This window comes from Acanthaster planci, linkage group LG11, assembly GCF_054643075.1.
Source record: "Acanthaster planci isolate LZ-2023a linkage group LG11, COTS_SCS, whole genome shotgun sequence".
NCBI lineage: Eukaryota > Metazoa > Echinodermata > Asteroidea > Valvatida > Acanthasteridae > Acanthaster > Acanthaster planci.
Genome location: NC_141787.1, coordinates 8,852,903 through 8,880,106, shown reverse-complemented (window position 1 = coordinate 8,880,106; position 27,204 = coordinate 8,852,903). Strand labels below are relative to the sequence as shown.

Below are 27,204 nucleotides of genomic sequence, written 5' to 3'. Positions count from 1 at the left end.
CATTGGTTAAGTAACCTACTTAAAATCGAAAATCAATGGAAAGCTGAATGACCCAAGAACACTCTGCTTTTTTTGTGTTCTTTTTTAAGTTGCCGCTGGGGGGGTAAGAGGCCCCAAGGACTTTGGTTGCCTGCACCGGGGCCGCAAACGTGGTCCATTTTTACCTTGTCTTCAAATGGGCTTCGTTTAGTTCAGTGCATGCAAAGAAAGCAGGGAAAAATCAGAGCGAAATAGCGCTGCCTGTTGACTCTCAGAGGAGGTTTGTCTCCGGTCTTTTCACCGGAAATTCAAGATAATGGCCAGAATATCATATTTTGTTTCAATTTTATGGGATTTAATCACGATTTCTTTTTATTTGCCTTTTCCCAACGATATATCCAAAATAGTGAAACTGTTCGCCCAGCTCTCATTGTCTTTCCAAATAGGCCCGCAATTTTGGGCTTTTTGTAAAAGAAAGAACCCGAACGGGAAACTACCAGTCTAAAATTCGGGATTTATAAAATGTTTCTGTGATCTGTTTCTGTTTTTCCTGATAATGGCAAGTTTTATTGTATACAGTCCAAACAGAACAGTAATTAAATTAAATCTAACACTAGAGTCAAATTGTTATTAAATTACTCTCTTGGTTGTGAAAACTGGGTTTCCACAGAAAACTTCATTTCCTGGAAAACTACATTTCGTGACTTTTCCAGGATTTTTTAGGAATAAGAGGTTTAAAAAATGCATGACCAAGATGTATGTAGGAAACCCTAAAACATTTCTCTGAGTAATCTTTACCTGGAAATGAAATGTTTTCAAGGTTTACTGCAGTTCCATCTTGCAGGCCAAAGATCCTTTTGAAGGGATCCACTGTTAGAATAGTGTCCTTGCGTCCATCACTTGTTTCAACCTGGTCGCCTTGCTGACATTCTCTCAAAAACTGTACTGCTTCCTTTAACACTTTTGTGACAGTGATTTTTTTTTGGCTTGCCTCCGGTTTTCTGTAACAATGATATATGACATTTGTTGGCTGTAATGCTCACCCATGTTAAACTGTAAAATATTCAAAGGTAGAAATCTGTGATGTATGAAAACGGGACGACTATATCAAATATCTTTCTATGGTTTTTAGTGCATTTCATTACTACAACAGGTAACAATTTTTTACATGTACCACAGAAAACTTGCCTGCCGCAAATATTCCTATTTACTAATCGTTCCTAATTGGGTTCTTCGTTCAGAAGTGCATTTACAGGGAAATAACAAATTTGTCATTTATTCATTAATTCTTTGTTCAAGTACCGGTAACTTTCGGAAATACATATTAATTTTTAAATCATATTTCTTTCGGATATACCGGTAGACCAACAATTGAAAGTTAAAATGGAACATGAGCATGTTACTTACGTCTCTGATGATACTCTTCATAGGGAGGTACTGGATATCTTACGGAACGTTCATCCACCCAGATATCACGCCCAGTATCCAATAAAACTCACTAGGTATGACCATTCTTCATCTTTGACTACTTTAGCTGCACACCATCTTCCCAACTCATCGAATGCCTGGACGCAACTTCCAACTGAGAATGTTCCTGTCATGTTGCCTTCTTTAGAAACTGAACATTTTGAGAACTGCACCAAGACTGTAAAATGATGGATGATGAAGATTAGGAAATCACCTTAACCTTGCCCTTATATGGTAGCCAATTTACTTTGGAGACTCCATCATGAAAGGAAAAAAAGGTCCCAGAATATTTCATTTTAACTGATGACATAATTATCTCATTGATATTCTGTTTGTAAATGATTGTTACTTTGTCACAAATTGTTTTTTTATACGTGCACCAAACATTTCATATAGATTATAAATGTACTTGACAATGAACTCTAAATTTCTATTTTTTGATTTTCATATCACGAAGCAGCATCAAGCCAGTGATCAATCCAGCAATGAATGACCACAACCGGCGAAGGATGACACAAATCTGTCATTCACTTTGTACCAAGGACTGGTACCTTTAGCAGAGGTCAAAAGCATAGGACTACTGGTTTATTACCACAAGGGGGCAATAAAATTGTACACTGCGGAATGCTGTCATTTCAGAATGGATGTTTCCTTTCCGAGTCAGAGAGGTCTAACTCAGATTCGTTTAAATGGGAGAAATTCGTAATGTTTCGGGCCCAACATACCCCGACGAGACACGCTCTTGCGAGCTAGGGTGCGTCATCCTGGAGATTCGACTTTTCGCGGTCAACGACGTCCGGGGAAGAAATCTTCAGCGGGCGCCCACGTCACGCTTCCCGCCCGGCACCCATGGCGGAATCGACGCCGCCTGCTGCGAGATGCCGCCCTCGGGCTGGAAGCATTGGTTCATCCGTGCCGAACAGCTGATCGCACGATTGCATAGGGACCAACTTGGCAACTCCCCGAGAGCCTTCCTAACCGTGGATTTCAAGTCAGTTAGGGGCGGCCGTGTCAGACATGCAACCCAGCAGCCAATCCTCGGCCACCGGGGAAGTGTTCGTTCACTCCGCCGTCAGTTCCGGTATGCCCTCCTCCGGCTGCGCCCGTTCCTCCGCCGAGTCCCGCCGGGCCCGCCGCTGGTCCTCCCCGGTCTCCTCCTCCAAGTCCAGTCCGCCCGAGGGCCACCGGGCGGCGTCGGCTGGCCCTCCGCGCTCCACTTCCTCTCCCCGCTGCTGGACCCCACCAGCCCTGCCTACCCGCGTGGCGGCGCCCCTCTCCCAGAAGCTGCTCCCGCGGCGGCGACGCTGCCTCCTCCGCGGCACGTCGTCCGACCCGGCCCGCCAAGATCAGCCCGTCTGCGGCGCGGGCAAATTCCTCGGATTGAAAGGTTTAATTTCAGCAGATCGCAGCGAAGCGGCTGCTCTACTGGGCACGACATTCCGATCCATACCCAAGTCGTCTGCAAGTGATCTGGCGTCCCTCTCGAGACGGCGGTTCCTCTTCCGCCAGAGCTCCCGGCACCTGGGCATGGAATGCGGGCGGGGTCGGTCCGGCTCCCCAATGCAAGAGCGGGTGGGCGCTGATGCGAGCCGCCCTCGGGCGGGACGCCGGATTTTGACTTAGAGGCATTCAGCCGTAATCTTTCGGGTAGTAGCCTCGCACCACCGGCCTCTCGACCGAGCGCCTGAACCAGGGTCCGAATCTGCAGTTCCTCTCGTACTCAGCAGGATTACCGTGGCGGCGACCTCTCATCGGTAGGGTAAAACTAACCTGTCTCACGACGGTCTAAGCCCAGCTCACGTTCCCTAGTGGTGGGTGAAAAAACAGTTGGCGAATTCTGCTTCGCAATGATAGGAAGAGCCGACATCGAAGGATCAAAAAAACAACGTCGCTATGAAGGATTGGCTGCCACAAGCTAGTTATCCCTGTTGTAACTTTTCTGCCACCTCTTGCTTCAAACTCCGAAGCTCAAAAAGATCGACAGGCCACGCTTTGACGGTCCGTATTCATACTGAAAATCAAAATCTAAGCAGCTTTTGCCTTTTGCTCCATGCGAGGTTTCCGTCCTCGCTGAGCTCGCCTTAGGACACCTGCGTTACCCTTTGATGTTATGGATAGGGTTAGGGTTAGGGGTAGGGTTATGATAATAGGGTTGCGGTTAGTGATACGCTTAGGGTTACAAATACGGTTAGGGGTAGGGTTAGGGTTAGGGTAAGGGGTAGTGTTAGGGGTAGGGTTTTGAGAATAGGGTTGAGGTTATGGATAGGGTTAGGGTTATGGGTAAGGTTAGGGTTGGGGTTGGGGTTAGGGTAAGGGTTAAAGGTAGGGTCATCATAATATTGTTGGGGTTAGGGTGAGGGTTACAGATAGGGTTAGGGTAGGTTTAGGGATAGGGTTAGGGGTAGGGCTATGATAATAGGGTTGGGGTTAGCGATACGCTTAGGGTTACAATTAATCAACCCTATTCTCATAACCCTACCCCTAACCCTAACCATGTCTGTAACCCTAACCCTAACCCCAACCCTATTATCATAACCCTACCCATAACCCTAACCCTACCCCTAACCCTACCCCTAACCCTACCCCTAACCCTAACCCTAACTTTAACCCTACCCCTAACCGTAATTGTAACCCTAACCCTTACCCTAACCCTACCCCTACCCATAACCCTAACCCTATACCTAACCTTACCCCTAACCCTATCTGTAACCCTAACCCTAACCGTATTTGTAACCCTAAGCGTATCGCTAAACCCAACCTTATTCTCATACCCCTACCCCTAACCCTAACCATGTCTGTAACCCTAACCCTAACCCCAACCCTATTATCATAACCCTACCCATAACCCTAACCCTACCCCTAACCCTACCCCTAACCCTACCCCTAACCCTAACCCTAACTTTAACCCTACCCCTAACCGTAATTGTAACCCTAAACCAAACCCTAACCGTACCCCTACCCATAACCCTAACCCTATTTCTAACCCTAACCCTATCTGTAACCCTAATGCTAACCGTATTTGTAACCCAGCTTACTGCTAACCCAAACCCTATTATCATAACCCTACCCCTAACCCTAACCCTACCCATAACCCTACCCCTAACCCTATCTGTAACCCTTACCCCAACCCCAACCCCAACCCCAACACTAACCTTACCAATAACCCTAACCCTATCCATAACCTCAAACCTATTTTCAAAACCCTACCCCTAACCCTACCCCTAACCTTATTTCTAACCCTAAGCGTATCACTAACCACAACCCTACTATCATAACCCAACCCCTAACCCTAACCCTATTAATAACCTCAACCCTATTCTCAAAACCCTACCCCTAACCCTATCCATAACCCCAACCCTATTCTCATAACCCTACCCCTAACCCTAACCCTATCCATAACCTCAACCCTATTCTCATAACCCTACCCTTAACCCTAACCCTTCCCCTACCCCTAACCCTAACTTTAACCCTACCCCTAACCGTATTTGTAACCCTAAACGTATCGCTAACCCCAACCCTATTATCATAACCCTACCGCTAACCCTAACCCTATCCCTAACCCTACCCCTAACCCTATCTGTAACCCTAACCCTAACCCCAACCCAAACCGTAAAATTACCCATAACCCTAACCCTAACCCTAACCCTATCTATAACCTCAACCCTATTCTGAAAACCCTACCCCTAACCTTACCCTTAACCCCAACCCTACCCCTAACCGTATTTGTAACCGTAACCGTATCACTAACTGCAACCCTATTATCATAACCCTACCCCTACCCTAATCCTATCCATATCATCAACCCTATTCTCATAACCCTACCCCTAACCCTAACCATATCTGTAACCCTAACCCTAAACCCAACCCTATCCCTAACCCTACCCCTAACCCTCACCCTATCCATAACATAAACCCTATTCTCATAACCCTAACCCTAACCCTGTCCATAACCTCAACCCTATTCTCATAACCCTACCCCTAACCCTAACCCTAACCCCAACCCTTACCCTAACCCTACCCCTACCCATAACCCTAACGTTATCCCTAACCTTACCCCTAACCCTATCTTTAACCCTAACCCTAACCGTATTTGTAACCCTAAGCGTATCGCTAACCCAAACGCTATTATCATAACCCTACCCCTAAACCTAAGCCTATCCATAACCTCAACCCTATTCTTATAACCCTACCCCTAACCCTAACCCCAACCCTTACCCTAACCCAAACCCTACCCATAACCCTAACCCTATCCCTAACCCTACCCCTAACCCTATCTGTAACCCTAACCCTAACCCCAACAATATTATGATGACCCTACCTTTAACCCCAACCCTAACCCAAACCCCAACCCTAACCTTACCCATAAGCGTAACCCTCACCCTATCCCTAATCCTATCCATAACCTCAACCCTATTCTCAAAACCCTACCCCTAACCCTAACTCTACCCCTAACCCTAACCCTACCCCTAACCGGATTTGTAACCCTAAGCGTATCACTAACCGCAACCCTATTATCATAACCCTACCCCTAACCCTAATGCTATCCATATCATCAACCCTATTCTCATAACCCTACCCCTAACCCTAACCATATCTTTAACCCTAACCCTAACCCCAACCCTATTATCATAACCCTACCCCTAACCCTATCCATAACCTAAACCCTATTCTAATAACCCTAACCCTAACCCTGTCCATAACCTCAACCCTATTCTCATAACCCTACCCCTAACCCTAACCCCAACCCTTACCCTAAACCTACCCCTACCCATAACCCTAACTTTATCCCTAACCCTACCCCTAACCCTATCTTTAACCTTAACCCTAACAATATCTTTAACCCTAACCCTAACCCCAACCCTATTATCATAACCCTACCCCTAACCCTATCCATAACCTAAACCCTATTCTCATAACCCTAACCCTAACCCTTACCCTAACCCCAACCCCAACACTAACCTTACCCATAACATATACCCTAACCCCAACCCTTACCCTAAACCTACCCCTACCCATAACCCTAACTTTATCCCTAACCCTACCCCTAACCCGATCTTTAACCCTAACCCTAACCATATTTGTAACCCTAACCCCAACCCTATTATCATAACCCTACCCCTAACCCTAACCCTATCCATAACATCAACCCTATTCTTATAACCCTACCCCTAACCCTAACCCCAACCCTTACCCTAACCCAAACCCTACCCCTACCCATAACCCTAACCCTACCCCTAACCCTATCTGTAACCTAACCCCAACCATGTTATCATAACCCTACCCCTAACCCTAACCCTATCCATAACCTCAACCCTGTTCTCCTACCCTTAACCCCAACCCTACCCCTACCCATAACCCTAACCCTACCCCAACCCCTACCCATAACCTAACCCTATCCCTAAACCCTAACCCTACCACTAACCGTATCTGTAACCCTAACCCAATCACTAACAAAAACCCTACTATCATAACCCTACCCCAAGCCCTAACACTTACTCAAACACTACCCTAGCCACAACCACAAAACTATGTACCACTAACCCTAACCACAACCCCAATCCTAACTCTTAACCTATCCCTAACCCTACCCCTAACCCTATCTGCAACCCTAACCCTATCGCTAACCCCAACCCTACTATCTTAACCGTACCCCTAACCCTAGCCCTAAACCCAACCCTCTAACTAACCCTAATCCTACCCCTAACCCTATCTGTAACCCTAACCCTAACCCCAACAATATTATGATGACCCTAAGTTTAACCCTAACCCTAACCCAAACCCAAACCCTAACATTACCCATAACCCTAACCCTAACCCTATCTATAACCTCAACCCTATTCTCAAAACCCTACCACTAACCTTACCCTTAACCCTAACCCTACGCCTAACCGTATTTGTAACCATAAGCGTATCACTAACCGCAACCCTATTATCATAACCCTACCCCTAACCCTAATCCTATCCATATCATCAACCCTATTCTCATAACCCTACCCCTAACCCTAACCATATCTGTAACCCTAACCCTAACCCCAACCCTATTATCATAACCCTACCCCTAACCCTATCCATAACCTAAACCCTATTCTCATAACCCTAACCCTAACCCTATCCATAACCTCAACCCTATTCATATAACCATACCCCTAACCCTAACCTCAACCCTTACCCTACCCCTACCCCTACCCCTACCCATAACCCTAACTTTATCCCTAACCCTACCCCTAACCCTATCTTTAACCCTAACCCTAACCGTATTTGTAACCCTAGGCGTATCGCTAACCCCAACCCTATTATCATAACCCTACCCCTTACCCTAACCCTATCCATAACATCAACCCTATTCTTATAACCCTACCCCTAACCCTAACCCCAGCCCTTACCCTAACCCAAACCCTACCCCTACCCATAACCCTAACCCTACCCCTAACCCTATCTGTAACCCAACCCCAACCCTGTTATCATAACCCTACCCCTAAACCTAACCCTATCAATAACCTCAACCCTGTTCTCCTACCCCTAACCCCAACCCTACCCCTAATCATAACCCCAACCCTAACCCTACGCCAACCCCTACCCATAACCCTAACCCTTTCCCTAAACCCTAACCCTACCACTAACCGTATCTGTAACCCTAACCCTATCACTAAAAAAAACCCTACTATCATAACCCTACCCCTAGCCCTAACACTTACTCAAACACTACCCTAGCCACAACCACAAACTTATATACCACTAACCCTAACCACAACCCCAATCCTAACTCTTAACCTATCCCTAACCCTACCCCTAACCCTATCTGCAACCCTAACCCTATCGCTAACCCCAACCCTACTATCTTAACCGTACCCCTAACCCTAACCCTAAACCCAACCCTCTAACTAACCCTAACCCTACCCCTAACCCTATCTGTAACCCTAACCCTAACCCCAACCCTATTATCATAACCCTACACCTAACCCTGTCCATAACCCCAACCCTATTCTCATATCCCTAACCCTAACCCTAACCCCAACCCTAACCCTACCCCTACCCATAACCCTAACCCTATCCCTAACCCTAACCCCAACCCCAACCCTAATCTTACCCATAACCCTAACCCCAACCCTAACCCTTTCCATAACCTCAACCCTATTCTCAAAACCCTAACCCTAACCCCAACCCTATCCCTACCCCTACCCATAACCCTAACCCTAACCATATCCCTAACCCTACCCCTAACCATATCTGTAACCCTAACCCTAACCATAACCCAAACGCTATCGCTAACCCCATCCCTACTATCATAACCCTACCTTTAACCCTAACCCTACTCATAACCCTTACCCTATCCCTAACCCTACCCCTAACGGTATCTTTAACCCTAATCCTATCACTAACAAAAACCCTACTATCATAACCCTACCCCTAGCCCTAACCCTATCAATAACCTCAACCCTATTCTCCTACCCCTAACCCCAACCCTAAGCCTAACCCTACCCCTACCCATAACCCTAACCCTAACCCTATCCCTAACCCCAACCCCAACCCTAATATTACCCATAACCCTAACCCTATCCCTAACCCTATCCCTAACCCTATCCATAACCTCAACCCTACCCCTAACCTTAACCCTACCCCTATCCCTAACCCTACTCCTAACCGTATTTGTAACCATAAGCGTATCACTAACCCCAACCCTATTATCAGAACCCTACCCCTACCCCTAACCCTATCCATAACATCAACCCTATTCTCATAACCCTACCCCTAACCCTAACCCCATCCCTTACCCTAACCCAAACCCTACCCCTACCCATAATCCTAACCCCAACCCTACCCAAAACCCTATCTGTAACCCTAACCCTAACCCTAACAATGTTATGATGACCCTACCTTTAACCCTAACACTAACCCTACCCCAATCCCAACCCAGCCATAACCCTAACCCTATCCCTAACCCTACCCCTAACCCTACCCCTAACCCTATCTGTAACCCTAACCCTAACCCCAAGCCTATTATCATAACCCTACCTTTAACCCTAACCCTAACCCTACTCATAACCCTTACCCTATCCCTAACCCTACCCCTAACGGTATCTTTAACCCTAATCCTATCACTAACAAAAACCCTACTATCATAACCCTACCCCTAGCCCTAACCCTATCAATAACCTCAACCCTATTCTCCTACCCGTAACCCCAACCCTAAGCCTAACCCTACCCCTACCAATAACCCTAACCCTAACCCTAACCCTAACCCAACCCCTACCCATAACCCTAACCCTATCCCTAAACCCTAACCCTACCCCTAACAGTATCTGTAACCCTAAACCTAACCCCAACAATATTATGATGACCCTAAGTTTAACCCTAACCATAACCCCAACCCCAACCCCAACACTAACCTTACCCATAATCCTAACCCTATCCATAACCTCAACCCTATTCTCCTAACCCTACCCCTTACCCTACCCTTAACCCTAACCTAACCCCACCCCTAACCGTATTTGTAACCCTAAGCGTATCACTAACCCCAACCCTATTATCCTAACCCTACCCCTAACCCTAACCCTGTCCATAAACTCAACCCTATTCTCATAACCCTACCCCTAACCCTAACCCCAATCCTTACCCTAACCTTACCCATAACCCTAAACCTATCCCTAACCCTATCCATAACCTCAACCCTATTCTCAAAACCCTACCCCTTACCCTACCCCTAACCCTAACCTAACCCCACCCCTAACCGTATTTGTAACCCTAAGCGTATCACTAACCCAAACCCTATTCTCATAACCCTACCCCTAACCCTAACACTAACCCCAACCCTTACCCTAACCCAAACCCTACCCTTACCCATAACCCTAACCCTCCCTCTAACCCTATCTGTAACCTAACCCCAACCCTGTTATCATAACCCTACCCCTAACCCTAACCCTATCCAAAACCTCAACCCTGTTCTCCTATTATCATAACCCTACCCCTAACCCTATCCATAACCTAAACCCTATTCTCATAACCCTACCCCTAAACCTAACCCTGTCCATAACCTCAACCCTATTCTCCTAACCCTACCCCTACCCATAACCCTAACCCTATCCCTAACCCTACCAATACCCATAACCCTAACCCTATCCCTACCCTTACCCCTAACCCTATCTGTAACCCTAACCCTAACCGTATTTGTAACCTTAAGCGTATCACTAACCCCAACCCTATTATCATAACCCTACCCCTTACCCTAACCCTATCCATAACATCAACCCTTTTCTTATAACCCTACCCCTAACCCTAACCCTAACCCCAACCCTTACCCTAACCCAAACCCTACCCCTACCCATAACCCAACCCTACCCCTAACCCTATCTGTAACCTAACCCCAACCATGTTATCATAACCCTACCCCTAACCCTAACCCTATCCATAACCTCAACCCTGTTCTCCTACCCCTAACCCCAACCCTACCCCTTACCCATAACCCTAACCCTACCCCAACCCCTACCCATAACCTAACCCTATCCCTAAACCCTAACCCTACCACTAACCGTATCTGTAACCCTAACCCTATCACTAACAAAAACCCTACTATCATAACCATACCCCTAGCCCTAACACTTACTCAAACACTACCCTAGCCACAACCACAAACCTATGTACCACTAACCCTAACCACAACCCCAATCCTAACTCTTAACCTATCCCTAACCCTACCCCTAACCCTATCTGCAACCCTAACCCTATCGCTAACCCCCAACCCTACTATCTTAACCGTACCCCTAACCCTAGCCCTAAACCCAACCCTCTAACTAACCCTAATCCTACCCCTAACCCTATCTGTAACCCTAACCCTAACCCCAACAATATTATGATGACCCTAAGTTTAACCCTAACCCTAACCCAAACCCTAACATTACCCATAACTCTAACCCTAACCCTAACACTAACCCTTACCCTAACCCAAACCCTACCCTTACCCATAACCCTAACCCTCCCTCTAACCCTATCTGTAACCTAACCCCAACCCTGTTATCATAACCCTACCCCTAACCCTAACCCTATCCAAAACCTCAACCCTGTTCTCCTATTATCATAACCCTACCCCTAACCCTATCCATAACCTAAACCCTATTCTCATAACCCTACCCCTAAACCTAACCCTGTCCATAACCTCAACCCTATTCTCCTAACCCTACCCCTACCCATAACCCTAACCCTATCCCTAACCCTACCAATACCCATAACCCTAACCCTATCCCTACCCTTACCCCTAACACTATCTGTAACCCTAACCCTAACCGTATTTGTAACCTTAAGCGTATCACTAACCCCAACCCTATTATCATAACCCTACCCCTTACCCTAACCCTATCCATAACATCAACCCTATTCTCATAACCCTACCCCTAACCCTAACCCTAACCCCAACCCTTACCCTAACCCAAACCCTACCCCTACCCATAACCCAACCCTACCCCTAACCCTATCTGTAACCTAACCCCAACCATGTTATCATAACCCTACCCCTAACCCTAACCCTATCCATAACCTCAACCCTGTTCTCCTACCCCTAACCCCAACCCTACCCCTACCCATAACCCTAACCCTACCCCAACCCCTACCCATAACCTAACCCTATCCCTAAACCCTAACCCTACCACTAACCGTATCTGTAACCCTAACCCTATCACTAACAAAAACCCTACTATCATAACCCTACCCCTAGCCCTAACACTTACTCAAACACTACCCTAGCCACAACCACAAACCTATGTACCACTAACCCTAACCACAACCCCAATCCTAACTCTTAACCTATCCCTAACCCTACCCCTAACCCTATCTGCAACCCTAACCCTATCGCTAACCCCAACCCTACTATCTTAACCGTACCCCTAACCCTAGCCCTAAACCCAACCCTCTAACTAACCCTAATCCTACCCCTAACCCTATCTGTAACCCTAACCCTAACCCCAACAATATTATGATGACCCTAAGTTTAACCCTAACCCTAACCCAAACCCTAACATTACCCATAACTCTAACCCTAACCCTATCTATAACCTCAACCCTATTCTCAAAACCCTACCCCTAACCTTACCCTTAACCCTAACCCTACCCCTAACCGTATTTGTAACCATAAGCGTATCACTAACCGCAACCCTATTATCATAACCCTACCCCTAACCCTAATCCTATCCATATCATCAACCCTATTCTCATAACCCTACCCCTAACCCTAACCATATCTGTAACCCTAACCCTAACCCCAACCCTATTATCATAACCCTTCCCCTAACCCTATCCATAACCTAAACCCTATTCTCATAACCCTAACCCTAACCCTATCCATAACCTCAACCCTATTCACATAACCCTACCCATAACCCTAACCCCAACCCTTACCCTAACCCTACCCCTACCCATAACCCTAACTTTATCCCTAACCCTACCCCTAACCCTATCTTTAACCCTAACCCTAACCGTATTTGTAACCCTAAGCGTATCGCTAACCCCAACCCTATTATCATAACCCTACCCCTTACCCTAACCCTATCCATAACATCAACCCTATTCTTATAACCCTACCCCTAACCCTAACCCTAACCCCAGCCCTTACCCTAACCCAAACCCTACCCATAACCCTAACCCTACCCCTAACCCTATATGTAACCCAACCCCAACCCTGTTATCATAACCCTACCCCTAACCCTAACCCTATCAATAACCTCAACCCTGTTCTCCTACCCCTAACCCCAACCCTACCCCTACCCACAACCCTAACCCTACCCCAACCTCTACCCATAACCCTAACCCTATCCCTAAACCCTAACCCTACCACTAACCGTATCTGTAACCCTAACCCTATCACTAACAAAAACCCTATTATCATAACCCTACCCCTAGCCCTAACACTTACTCAAACACTACCCTAGCCACAACCACAAACTTATATACCACTAACCCTAACCACAACCCCAATCCTAACTCTTAACCTATCCCTAACCCTACCCCTAACCCTATCTGCAACCCTAACCCTATCGCTAACCCAAACCCTACTATCTTAACCGTACCCCTAACCCTAGCCCTAAACCCAACCCTCTAACTAACCCTAACCCTACCCCTAACCCTATCTGTAACCCTAACCGTAACCCCAACCCTATTATCATAACCCTACCCCTAACCCTGTCCATAACCCCAACCCTACTCTCATAACCCTAACCCCAACCCTAACCCTACCCCTACCCATAACCCTAACCCTAACCCTAACCCTATCCCTAACCCTAACCCCAACCCCAACCCTAATCTTACCCATAACCCTTACCCTATCCCTAACCCTATTCATAACCTCAACCCTATTCTCAAAACCCTACCCCTAACCTTAACCCTACCCCTAACCCTAACCCTACTCCTAACCGTATTTGTAACCATAAGCGTATCACTAACCCCAACCCTATTCTCATAACCCTACCCCTAACCCTAACCCCATCCCTTACCCTAACCCAAACCCTACCCCTACCCATAACCCTAACCCCAACCCTACCCAAAACAATATCTGTAACCCTAACCCTAACCCCAACAATGTTATGATGACCCTACCTTTAACCCTAACACTAACCCTACCCCAATCCCAACCCAGCCATAACCCTAACCCTATCCATACCCCTAACCCTACCCCTAACCCTATCTGTAACCCTAACCCTAACCCCAAGCCTATTATCATAACCCTACCTTTAACCCTAACCCTAACCCTACTCATAACCCTTACCCTATCCCTAACCCTACCCCTAACGGTATCTTTAACCCTAACCCTATCACTAACAAAAACCCTACTATCATAACCCTACCCCTAGCCCTAACCCTATCAATAACCTCAACCCTATTCTCCTACCCCTAACCCCAACCCTAAGCCTAACCCTACCCCTACCGATAACCCTAACCCTAACCCAACCCCTACCCATAACCCTAACCCTATCCCTAAACCCTAACCCTACCCCTAACCGTATCTGTAACCCTAAACCTAACCCCAACAATATTATGATGACCCTAAGTTTAACCCTAACCATAACCCCAACCCCAACCCCAACCCCAACCCCAACACTAACCTTACCCATAACCCTAACCCTAACCCTATCCATAACCTCAACCCTATTCTCAAAACCCTACCCCTTACCCTACCCTTAACCCTAACCTAACCCCACCCCTAACCGTATTTGTAACCCTAAGCGTATCACTAACCCCGACCCTATTATCCTAACCCTACCCCTAACCCTAACCCTATCCATAACATCAACCCTATTATCATAACCCTACCCCTAACCCTCTCCATAACCTAAACCCTATTCTCATAACCCTACCCCTAACCCTAACCCTGTCCATAAACTCAACCCTATTCTCATAACCCTACCCCTAACCCTAACCCCAACCCCAACCCTTACCCTAACCTTACCCATAACCCTAAACCTATCCCTAACCCTATCCGTAACCTCAACCCTATTATCAAAACCCTACCCCTAACCCTAACTGTACCCCTAACCCTAACCCTAACCCTATCCATAACCTCAACCCTATTCTCAAAACCCTACCCCTTACCCTACCCCTAAGCCTAACCTAACCCCACCCCTAACCGTATTTGTAACCCTAAGCGTATCACTAACCCAAACCCTATTCTCATAACCCTACCCCTAACCCTAACACTAACCCCAACCCTTACCCATAACCCTAACCCTCCCTCTAACCCTATCTGTAACCTAACCCCAACCCTGTTATCATAACCCTACCCCTAACCCTAACCCTATCCATAACCTCAACCCTGTTCTCCTATTATCATAACCCTACCCCTAACCCTATCCATAACCTAAACCCTATTCTCATAACCCTACCCCTAACCCTAACCCTGTCCATAACCTCAACCCTATTCTCCTAACCCTACCCCTACCCATAACCCTAACCCTATCCCTAACCCTACCAATACCCATAACCCTAACCCTATCCCTAACCCTACCAATACCCATAACCCTAACCCTATCCCTAACCTTACCCCTAACCCTATCTGTAACCCTAACCCTAACCGTATTTGTAACCCTAAGCGTATCACTAACCCCAACCCTATTATCATAACTGTACCCGTAACCCTCTCCCTTACATCAACCCTATTCTCATAACCCTACCCCTAACCATAACCCCAACCCTAACCCTACCCCTAACCCTAACCCCAACCCTATTATCATAACCCTACCCCTAACCATATCAATAACCTAAACCCTATTCTCATAACCCTACCCCTAGCCCTAACCCTATCAATAACCTCAACCCTATTCTCCTACCCCTAACCCCAACCCTAAGCCTAACCCTACCCCTACCGATAACCCTAACCCTAACCCAACCCCTACCCATAACCCTAACCCTATCCCTAAACCCTAACCCTACCCCTAACCGTATCTGTATCCCTAAACCTAACCCCAACAATATTATGATGACCCTAAGTTTAACCCTAACCATAACCCCAACCCCAACCCCAACACTAACCTTACCCATAACCCTAACCCTAACCCTATCCATAACCTCAACCCTATTCTCAAAACCTTACCCCTTACTCTATCCTTAACCCTAACCTAACCCCACCCCTAACCGTATTTGTAACCCTAAGCGTATCACTAACCCCAACCCTATTATCCTAACCCTACCCCTAACCCTAACCCTATCCATAACATCAACCCTACTATCATAACCCTACCCCTAACCCTCTCCATAACCTAAACCCTATTCTCATACCCCTACCCCTAACCCTAACCCTGTCCATAACTTCAACCCTGTTCTCATAACCCTACCCCTAACCCTAACCCCAACCCTTACCCTAACCTTACCCATAACCCTAAACCTATCCCTAACCCTATCCATAACCTCAACCCTATTATCAAAACCCTACCCCTAACCCTAACTGTACCCCTAACCCTAACCCTAACCCTATCCATAACCTCAACCCTATTCTCAAAACCCTACCCCTTACCCTACCCCTAACCCTAACCTAACCCCACCCCTAACCGTATTTGTAACCCTAAGCGTATCACTAACCCAAACCCTATTCTCATAACCCTACCCCTAACCCTAACACTAACCCCAACCCTTACCCTAACCCAAATCCTACCCTTACCCATAACCCTAACCCTCCCTCTAACCCTATCTGTAACCTAACCCCAACCCTGTTATCATAACCCTACCCCTAACCCTAACCCTATCCATAACCTCAACCCTGTTCTCCTATTATCATAACCCTACCCCTAACCCTATCCATAACCTAAACCCTATTCTCATAACCCTACCCCTAACCCTAACCCTGTCCATAACCTCAACCCTATTCTCCTAACCCTACCCCTACCCATAACCCTAACCCTATCCCTAACCCTACCAATACCCATAACCCTAACCCTATCCCTAACCTTACCCCTAACCCTATCTGTAACCCTAACCGTATTTGTAACCTTAAGCGTATCACTAACCCCAACCCTATTATCATAACCCTAACCCTAACCCTAACCCTATCCATAACATCAACCCTATTCTCATAACCCTACCCCTAACCCTAACCCGAACCATCTAACTAACCCTAACCCTAACCCTAACCCCAACCCTATTATCATAACCCTACCCCTAACCATATCAATAACCTAAACCCTATTCTCATAACCCTACCCCTAACCCTAACCCTGTCCATAACCTCATCCTTATTCTCATAACGCTACCCCTATCCCTAACCCTAACCCCAACCCTAACCCTACCCCTACCCATAAACCTACCCCTAACCCTAACCGTATTTGTAACCCTAAGCGTATCCCTAACCCCAACCATACTGTCATAACCCTACCCCTTGCCCTAACACTTACTCAAACACTACCCTAGCCCGAACCACAAACCTTTGTATCACTAAACCTAACCACAACCCCAATCCTAACCCTTACCATGCCCTTAACCCTACCCGTAACCCTATCTGTAACCCTAACCCTATCCCTAACCCCAACCCTCTTATCATTACCCTAACCCTAACCCTTTAACCCTAACCATAACCCAAACCCTATCGCTAACCCCAACCCTACTATCATAACCCTACCCCTAACACTAACCCTATCTCTAACCCTAACCCTACCAATAACCCTATCTGTAACCCTAACCCTAACCCCATCCCTATTATCATAACCCTACCTTTAACCCTAACCCAAACCCTATCCCTAACCCTAACCATAACCCTACCCCTACCCGTAACCATAACCCTAACCCTACCCCTAACCGTCTCTCTAACCCTAACCCTATCAATAACAAAAACCCTACTATCATAAGCCTACCCCTAGCTCTAACACTTACTCAGACACTACGATAGCCAAAACAACAAACCTATGTATCACTAATCCTAACCAAAACCCCAATCCTAACCCTTAACCTAACCCTTACCCTACCCCTAACCGTATTTGTAACCCTACCCCTACCCATAACCCTTACCCTACCCCTAACCCTAACCTTAACCCTACCCCCTACCCATAACCCTACCCCTAACCATATCCCTAACCCTACCCCTAACCATATCTGTAACCCTAACCCTATCACTAACCCCAACCATCTTATCATTACCTTAACCCTAACCCTTTAACCCTAACCATAACCCAAACGCTATCGCTAACCCCAACCCTACTATCATAACCCTAACCCTATCTCTAACCCTAACCCTACAAATAACCCTATCTGTAACCCTAACCCTAACCCCATCCCTATTATCATAACCCTACCTTTAACCCTAACCCTAACCGAAACCCTATCCCTAACCCTACCCCTACCCATAACCCTAACCCTATCCCTAACCGTACCCCTAACCGTATATGTAACCCTAACCCTATCAATAACAAAAACCCTACTATCATAAGCCTACCCCTAACTCTAACACTTACTCAAACACTACCCTAGCCAAAACCACAAACCTATGTATCACTAACCCTAACCACAACCCCAATCCTAACCCTTAACCTAACCCTAACCGTATTTGTAACCCTAACCCTACCCCTACCCATAACCCTTACCTTATCCCTAACCCCAACCCTTACCCTACCCCTACCCATAACCCTAACCCTAACCATATCCCTAACCCTACCCCTAACAGTATCTCTAACCCTAACCCTATCACTAACCCCAACCATCTTATCATAACCCTAACCCTAACCCTTTAACCCTAACCCTAACCCTAACCCCAACCGTATCGCTAACCCAAACCCTACTATCATAGCCCTCCCCCAACCCTAACCCCAACCCTATCGCTAACCCAAACCCTACTATCATAACCCTCCCCCTAACCCTAACCCCAACCCTATCCCTAACCCTACCCCTAACCCTAACCCCAATCCTAACCCCAACCATAACCCTAACCCTACCCCTACCCATAACCCTAACCCTAACCCTATCCCTAACCCTACCCCTAACCGTATCTGTAACCCTAAACCTAACCCTAACCGTATTTGTAACCCTAAGCGTATCGCTAACCCCAACCCTTTTATCATAACCCTACCTTTGACTGTAAAGTGCCTTTGGTATGGAACATGAGCCTGTTACTTACGTCTCTGATGATACTCTTCATAGGGAGGTACTGGATGTCTTACGGAACGTTCATCCACCCAGATATCACGCCCAGTATCCAATAAAACTCACTAGGTATGACCATTCTTCATATTTGACTACTTTAGCTGCACACCATCTTCCCAACTCATCGAATGCCTGGACACGACTTCCAACTGAGAATTTTCCTGTCATTTTGCCTTCTTTAGAAACTGAACATTTTGAGAATTGCACCATGACTGTAAAATGATGGATGATGAAGATGAGGAAATCACCTTAACCTTGCCCTTATATGGCAGCCAATTTACTTTGGAGACTCCATCATGAAAGAAAAAAAAAGGCCCCAGAATATTTCATTTTAACTGATGACATAATTATCTCATTGATATTCTGTTTGTAAATGATTGCTACTTTGTCACAAATTGTTTTTTTTTATACGTGCGCCAAACATTTCATATAGATTATAAATGTACTAGACAATGAACTCTAAATTTCTGGTTTTTGATTTTCATATCACGAAGCAGCATCAAGCCAGTGATCAATCCAGCAATGAATGACCACAACCAGTGAAGGATGACACAAATCTGTCATTCACTTTGTACCAAGGACTGGTACCTCTAGCAGAGGTCAAAAGCATAGGACTACTGGTTTATCACCACAAGGGGGCAATAAAATTGTCCACTGCGGAAAGCTGTCATTTCAGAATGGATGTTTCCTTTCCGAGTCAGATTCGTTTAAATGGGAGAAATTCGTAATGTTTCGGGCCCAACATACCCCAACGAGAGACGCTCTCGCAAGCTAGGGTGCCTCACCGACGCGTTCACGGGTGGGGCCGAGTCGGTTTTTGCGCCCGAGTCCAAGCGTAACTGGAGATGCGACCTTTCGCGGTCAACGACGTCCGAGGAAGAAATCTTCAGCGGGCGCCCACGTCACGCTTCCCGTCCGGCACCCACGGCGGGATCGACGCCGCCCGCTGCGAGATGCCGCCCTCGGGCTGGAAGCCATGGTTCATCCGTGCCGAACAGCTGATCGCACGATTGCATTGGGACCGACTTGGCAACTCCCCGAGAGCCTTCCTGCGGGGTACGCTATTAACCGTGGATTTCAAGTCAGTTAGGGGCGGCCGTGTCAGACATGCAGCCCAGCAGCCAATCCTCGGCCACCGGGGAAGTGTTCGTTCACTCCGCCGTCAGTTCCGGTATGCCCTCCTCCGGCTGCGCCCGTTCCTCTGCCGAGTTCCGCCGGGCCCGCCGCTGGTCCTCCCCGGTCTCCTCCTCCAAGTTCGGTCCGCCCGAGGGCCACCGGGCGGCGTCGGCTGGCCCTCTGCGCTCCACTTCCTCTCCCTGCTGCTGGACCCCACCACCCCCGCCTCCCTGCCACCCAAGTGGCGGCGCCCCTCTCCCAGAAGCTGCTCCCGCGGCGGCAACGCTGCCTCCTCCGCGGCAAGTCGTCCGACCCGGCCCGCCAGGATCAGCCCGTCTGCGGCGCGGGCAAATCCCTCGGATCGAAGGTTAGTTTCAGCAGATCGAAGCGAACCGGCTGCTCTACTGGGCACGACACCCTGATCCATACCCAAGTCATCTGCAAGTGATATGGCGTCCCTCTCGAGACGACGGTTCGGCTTCAGCCGGAGCTCCCCCCCCCCGTCAAGAGCGGGAGGGCGCTGACGCTGGCTGCCCTCGGGCAGGACGCCGGCGGCGTTGCCGCGCACCGGCAGAGATTTCGACTTAAAGGCGTTCAGCCGTAATCTCTCGGGTGGTAGCCTCGCACCACCGGCCTCTCGACCGAGCGCCTGAACCAGGGTCCGAATCTGCGGTTCCTCTCGTTCTAAGCAGTATTGCCGTGGCGGCGACCGCTCATCAGTAGGGTAAAACTAACCTGTCTCACGACGGTCTAATAGGATAGGTCACGCTTTGATGGCCCGTATTCATACTGAAAATCAAAAGAGCTTTTGCCCTTTTGCTCCGTGCAAGGTTTCTGTCCTCGCTGAGCTCGCCTTAGGACACCTGCGTTACCGCCCCAGTCAAACTCCCCGCCAGAAGCTGTCACCGGGTGGCCAGAAGACTGGGCCCGCGCCCCGCCTCGCCAGCTAAGTAAAGAAACGACGAGAGTAGTGGTATTTCACCGTCGGGCCGGGGCCCTCCCACCTATCCTACACCCCCGTGTCTCTTCACAAGGTCAGACTAGAGTCAAGCTCATCAGGGTCTTCTTTCCCCGCCCGTTCCCTTGGCTGTGGTTTCGCTAGATAGTAGATAGGGACAGTGGGAATCTCATTAATCCATTCATGCGCGTCACTAATTAGATGACGAGGCATTTGGCTACCTTAAGAGAGTCATAGTTACTCCCGCCGTTTACCCGCGCTTCGCTGAATTTCTTCACTTTGACATTCAGAGCACTGGGCAGAAATCACATCGCGTCAGCCTCTTTCGCCTCTTGGGGGCCCGCCCGGCGCCTTGGCAGGTGCCAGGAAGGGGACCCCTTCCGCGGCCCGTCTGCGCGGGCTCTCTTCTCTCTCTCTCGGCGCTGGGCGCCGGCTCCCTCTCCGGCGGTCCATTCGGAGATCTGCTACGGGGTCGGCGGTGCTTGGTCTCCACTGGCGGGGCCGGGCCTCCCCTTTTTCTCTCTTGGCTGCCCGGCCTGCCTGGCCTCCTTCCGGCGCGCTCCCTCGAGGCCGCCCGTGTCTTTCTTGTTCGGCTTGGGGGGACGACCTGCGCTCGTGGGTGGGATGGATACTCAGCGCCGACCTGCCACGCCACGGCGGACTCCCCCGGGGAGCGACCCGGCCCTCCACGCGGAGACCACGCCTGGCCGGTACCCCTTCGCCTGCCCGCAGATTTCCCATATCATCTTCGCCAGAGAGCGGGGGACCCGCGCCACAACCTCCCGGTCTCTTGGCACTCCCCTTGTTGCCGCGTGCAGCAAGTGTCCTCGCGGGGGCCTCGGGCCCCGCGCTGTCGGTGGGCGCTCTCGCGCCGCGGCACCTCCCGGCCGTGGCGATTGCCCAGCTCAATGCAACCCTCAGGTGGAGGAGGCCCGGCCCGCGGGGGGCCCGGACCGCCATGTGCGTTCGAAATGCCGATGATCACAATTCACACTGATTCTTGCAGCTGGCTGCGTTCTTCATCGGCGCACGAGCCGAGTGATCTACCGCCGAGAATTGTCTATCTTTTTTTTGGGGGGGGGGTGGCTCTGTCCATCACCTCTCGATAACCGCGCCGGTGGCCCGGGCGCGGAGCATCTAGCTTCTTTTCGGCAATCCGAAAAAAAAACCACCGGCGGGAGCCGGGCCGAGGGGTGACCGGTCGCCTCTCGCGCGGCGGCCCCCTTCCCCAGGGGGGGCCGCTCCGACCGCGTCTCACCAATCCCCCCGGTCCATTCGAGGCCGAGCCCCGGCGTCCCGGGGCCCCGGCGAGCGCCGGCTCGCTCCGCCGTCTCTCCCGGCGGGCCCTCCTGCGGGGTACACTGCCAACCCGGGATTTCACCACCGCATGACCCGCCCGGCCGACCAAGTGGCGCTGCCGCTCTCCCGGCAGCCGCCTCTGGCCCGCCGACGTCCGTCCATCCTCCAACCTGGCCCCGCTAGGATCGGCCCGTCTGCGGCGCGGGCTAATCCCTCGGATGGAAAGGTTTAGTTTCAGCAGATCGCAGCGAAGCGGCTGCTCTACTGGGCACGACACCCCGATCCATACCCAAGTCGTCTGCAAGTGATCTGGCGTCCCTCTCGAGACGGCGGTTCGGCTTCCACCGGAGCTCCCGGCCCCCGGGCAGGGGCCGCGGGCGGAGTCGGCGGGGTCGGCCCGGCCCCCCTAGGCACAGACCGGGTGGGCGCTGACGCGGGCCGCCCTCGGGCAGGACGCTGGCGGCGTCGCCGCGCACCGGCAGATATCCCGACTTAGAGGCGTTCAGCCGTAATCTCTCGGGTAGTAGCCTCGCACCACCGGCCTCTCGACCGAGCGCGTGAACCAGGGGTTCGAATCTGCGGTTCCTCTCGTACTGAGCAGGATTGCCGTGGCGGCGACCGCTCATCAGTACACTGTAAAAATGCGCTGCACATGATGCACTTGTAGACTAGCAGCTATTTGTCCCAGAATCATGAACACCTCATGCACTTAGTTTTATGCACCTTAGGTGTTAGACGGCCAACTAGTGCACGTTTACTAGCACATACTGACTAGCACGTATTTGTCCCAGAATAATGAACACCTGAGGCACTATTGCACTTCAGGTGCTATTTTCCTAGCACATAACGACTAGCACGTATTTGTCCCAGAATCATGAACACCTGAGGCACCATTGCACTTCAGGTGCTATTTTCCTAGCACATAACGACTAGCACGTATTTGTCCCAGAATCATGAACACCTGAGGCACCATTGCACTTCAGGTGCTATTTTCCTAGCACATAAAGACTAGCACGCATTTGTCCCAGAATCATGAACACCTGAGGCACCATTGCACTTCAGGTGCTATTTTCCTAGCACATAAAGACTAGCACGTATTTGTCCCAGAATCATGAACACCTGAGGCACCATTGCACTTCAGGTGCCAGTTTCTTAAATAGCACTTACTAGCACCAATTGCACCTGAGACACTTTGTGCCTCAGGTGCTAGTTAACGCGCTACTTGCAGCACAGCATTTACCTGAGGCACGTCCATTACCTCCTGTATTTCAAGCATTGATACATTCACATTCATGCACCTGAGATGACACGGCATTTCCATTACTTCATGTACATCAAGCAACGAAACAAGTGACAGAGGTGACATTCTTAGGAAAAGTTTAGGCACCAGCAGACTAACGCCTAACACCGCAATGTTTGACATGTATGCGATGCGCACGGACCACATAAAGTAAATCTTAGTTGGCTTCTATTCACATAAAGATTATACATTTTATGCATTGAAATGATTATTATCACTGGGTGGCAGTTGCAAGCATAAAATGTGAGTATATTAAAAGCAGTGTTAGGAACATTTCTAATATACATTCAATCACATGATTTATTTCTTATTTATGCATGTAGTAGCTATAAAAGATCTGGATAAAATGTGGTATTTGAAATGGTACAGAACATGATTGATTGATATAACTACCACTTTGTATCTCAATTACAGACTTAAAAAAACAAACTTGGCACAAAATGCTCCAAACTGCATGAAGAATCCAAGATAATGGATTATTTTCCTGTAGTGTTTCAATCCCAGTAGACATGAATCAAATGTAAGGCTGTAGGGAAACGCACTTAGCTGGATTGCATTCAGTCACAAATGGGTTAAAACACAAGCAAATTTGACTGAATAAATTGGGTGACTGAGAGGTTAAAGTTGAAACAATCAGGTTTTTCAAACAAAAGTCGGCCGACCAGTGTTGGAAACTGACAAAAAATACTATACTTTTCTGGTGCTATTATTTTACAGGATCAAATTTTGAATGTAAATTTCCAACATTTCAATGAGGTACTACGTGAAATGACTGTAGTTTTGTTTGTAGTTTTGCTTGCCCATGTACATTCCCTTAACACTCCCAGTTAAATTAACAGTTGAAATTATCAGTTTCACTTGACGTATTCGATATAAAATATTACACAACTTCTCAAAAATTTTGAAACTTTTCAACACTTAACTTTTCATGAAACACTTATTAAAAAACTATTAGTTGACATTGGTTAATATTTTCTCATTACTGAATATGGATGCCTTCCTCTTTGTTTGGAAGACACTCTAAAATATTTTTAAATGTTATATACCCTTTCATTACATTATTTATTAGAAAATTTTGATTTGTCCAGTTAACTTGTTCTTGTTTTCTAAATGCGTAATGACAGACATGAATTATGAATTAGAAGAGATCAAGGTAGTGAGTCTTTCTGGCAAATTAAAACTGAATTGAAACCAAAATGAGGGTCAGTATAATTTGAGGGTTTGTCAGTGTCACAAAAGGGTAGGGATATGTCTCACAATAGTGTCCACCATTCCCACCAAACATTCAACTGACAAGTTGTGGCTGTTTAAATGTCACGTTAACCATAAAGCAAACCACTGCACAGAAACCCAAAACAGGTTTTAAGTATCTTGTTTTGTGTTCATGGAAATGCATTTGTCACAGATGAGAAATACACCTAACATCCATTCCCCTGAAAAAAATCTCTGCATTTCAATGTTGATTTTTCTGTGTCCAATACAGTTTCATATTGCATGAAATCCTCACACTTAATAAAGAAGCAAATGTTGTAATCACAATTTGCCAACACGAAAAAATCTGTTAAAAGTCATGCACTGAGTCTCTCCTGATTGACATGCAACTTTGGAAAGTCGTTTATCTAACGATAAAGATCTGACCCTGCTACCTGTATGGTCAATCCTAATTAACAGTATAGGTTACTCCAGACTTTGGCATGTCTTTCACCATTCTGCCCAGCAGAAAATGCTGCAGGAATTTGAGCATGACGGAGTATCCATGTGGATATTCGAAGTCAAGGATGTAGTATCCACCCAGTAAAGTGAGTATCCTCCGCTTGACTGGTTTTTGTCCATACACTTCAACCATGGTTCTTTGAAAGCTTACAACATGTGCTCTAGTTGGTACCTTGTCGTCCATGCTGATCACGAGGGTCGGGGAATTTTGTGTGTTGTCAATTTTCTCACCAACCTGCGTTATTACCAAGAAAATTAATTTATGAAATGTGCATTTGGATTGTCAAGCAGTTTACAGGGAATTTTTTTACTGTCCACTGTTGTCAGCACAGCCACTTTGGTTTCAGCAAACAAACACCTGTATAGACACCCATATTGCTTCCTCAACTATGGAACAAGAAGGTGTGGGATTTTTTCCATCCTATGCAAATTGTGTTGCTCATCATAGGTATGAAACAGTTTACTCAAAAGAGAAACTGTCGCACTTGATTTAGATTTAATCTAATTCTATTGAAGAAAATGTGTAAAGATCTGTATTTCATGTAACAAATATCAAGTGGCTTTAAATTAGGCAATCAGAGGAAAATTATTGCATGAAAAAATCTAGATTTTTCCAGTTCCTTCTGTTTGAAATCCTCCTGCTTGTCAAGGAAAATGCGTGCGTAATGACAATGAACATATGCAGAGAATTTTGAGAAACTTAAAAGGAAATGGAACAATAAAATAAAGGGGGATGGCTCACAAAATTACAAAAGTAAACTTGTAATAATAGCTGTCCTATTTCATTCTGTGCCACTCTGTATTTGAACAGCCTCCTGAGAAATTCAGCGCGGGATCTATAATGAACAATTTGTTACAGGGAACAATTATAAGCCCCCCCCAAAAAAAACACTTTCTACAGCGGTGGCCACATACAATGGAGGGGGCCTCAACCTGGGCAACCTAGCCTACATATACTTGTTTATAAACGACCTGTGTCGTTTATCCTTCGACAGAAGGTGTTTAACAAACGTTTGGGCTCATACCTACCAATATCTGATCTAGGCTAGGCCTATACATGGGAACAGTTCCATTCTTTCCCTGCATGACCTTTGCATACGTGCGGCCGTGCACGGGTAAACATAGCGTTGGGATCGGTCATAAGACCTAACGTTAGGGTCACAGTGAATCCCAGCAAGTAAAATCTGTTTCTCCCACAGTAAGAAACAGTTGAAACTAATGCAAACTGCTTGAATACTTACTCTCAAATTTCTCGATGACATCATCGGACATGTCCTGTTCCCGACGGAAAGCACACAATTCTTCTGTTGCTTTCGTCTTCAGTTCTCCGATCAACGACGCCATGTCACTCGCATGTGTGCAATCGTGTCAACAACATACAAACGGCCGCCGGTGCATGTAGTATGCTATAACGTACATGTACGTACGTGTACATACGCGCCCGCGTACCTGTGTCATATTTCATGCCAGGACTGTTTTTCATACGCAGCAGGAAAAATAATCCGGTTAAAGGCTATACTCTTGAAATACAAAACGGCACTTTGTTACTTGGCAAAACAAACGAACAGTCTAGAGCCTCCTTCACATGACCAATGCAAGATGGATTTATATGAAAAATACTGGACTAGAAAGTACTAATAAAAGGGGAAAAAAGTATAAATTAATACGCGAAGTGTTTCCTGTCACGTGATCAAAAGGGCGGCACGTGATACATCAGGCGTCTCAGGTGATGAAATTCCCCCACTTTAGCCTTTGATGATGTGCCCTGCTG

At 47.6% G+C, this 27,204-nt stretch overlaps 1 long non-coding RNA gene and 1 pseudogene across 1 annotated transcript in view; both read right to left on the bottom strand.

Moving 5' to 3' along the window:
* Positions 1-22,032: 22,032 nt before the first annotated feature.
* LOC147797430 (5.8S ribosomal RNA) lies at positions 22,033-22,179 on the bottom strand (annotated as a pseudogene).
* A 1,823-nt stretch (positions 22,180-24,002) lies between these two features.
* Positions 24,003-27,204, bottom strand: part of LOC147797429 (uncharacterized) — a 3,932-nt gene continuing 730 nt past the window's right edge. Inside the window, exons 1-2 of the long non-coding RNA XR_015427199.1 lie at positions 26,675-27,204; positions 24,003-25,668 (exon numbers count right to left, since the gene is read on the bottom strand). The exon at positions 26,675-27,204 is cut by the window's right edge and continues 730 nt beyond it. This is a non-coding gene — a long non-coding RNA (uncharacterized LOC147797429). The remainder of the gene's footprint in view (positions 25,669-26,674) is intronic.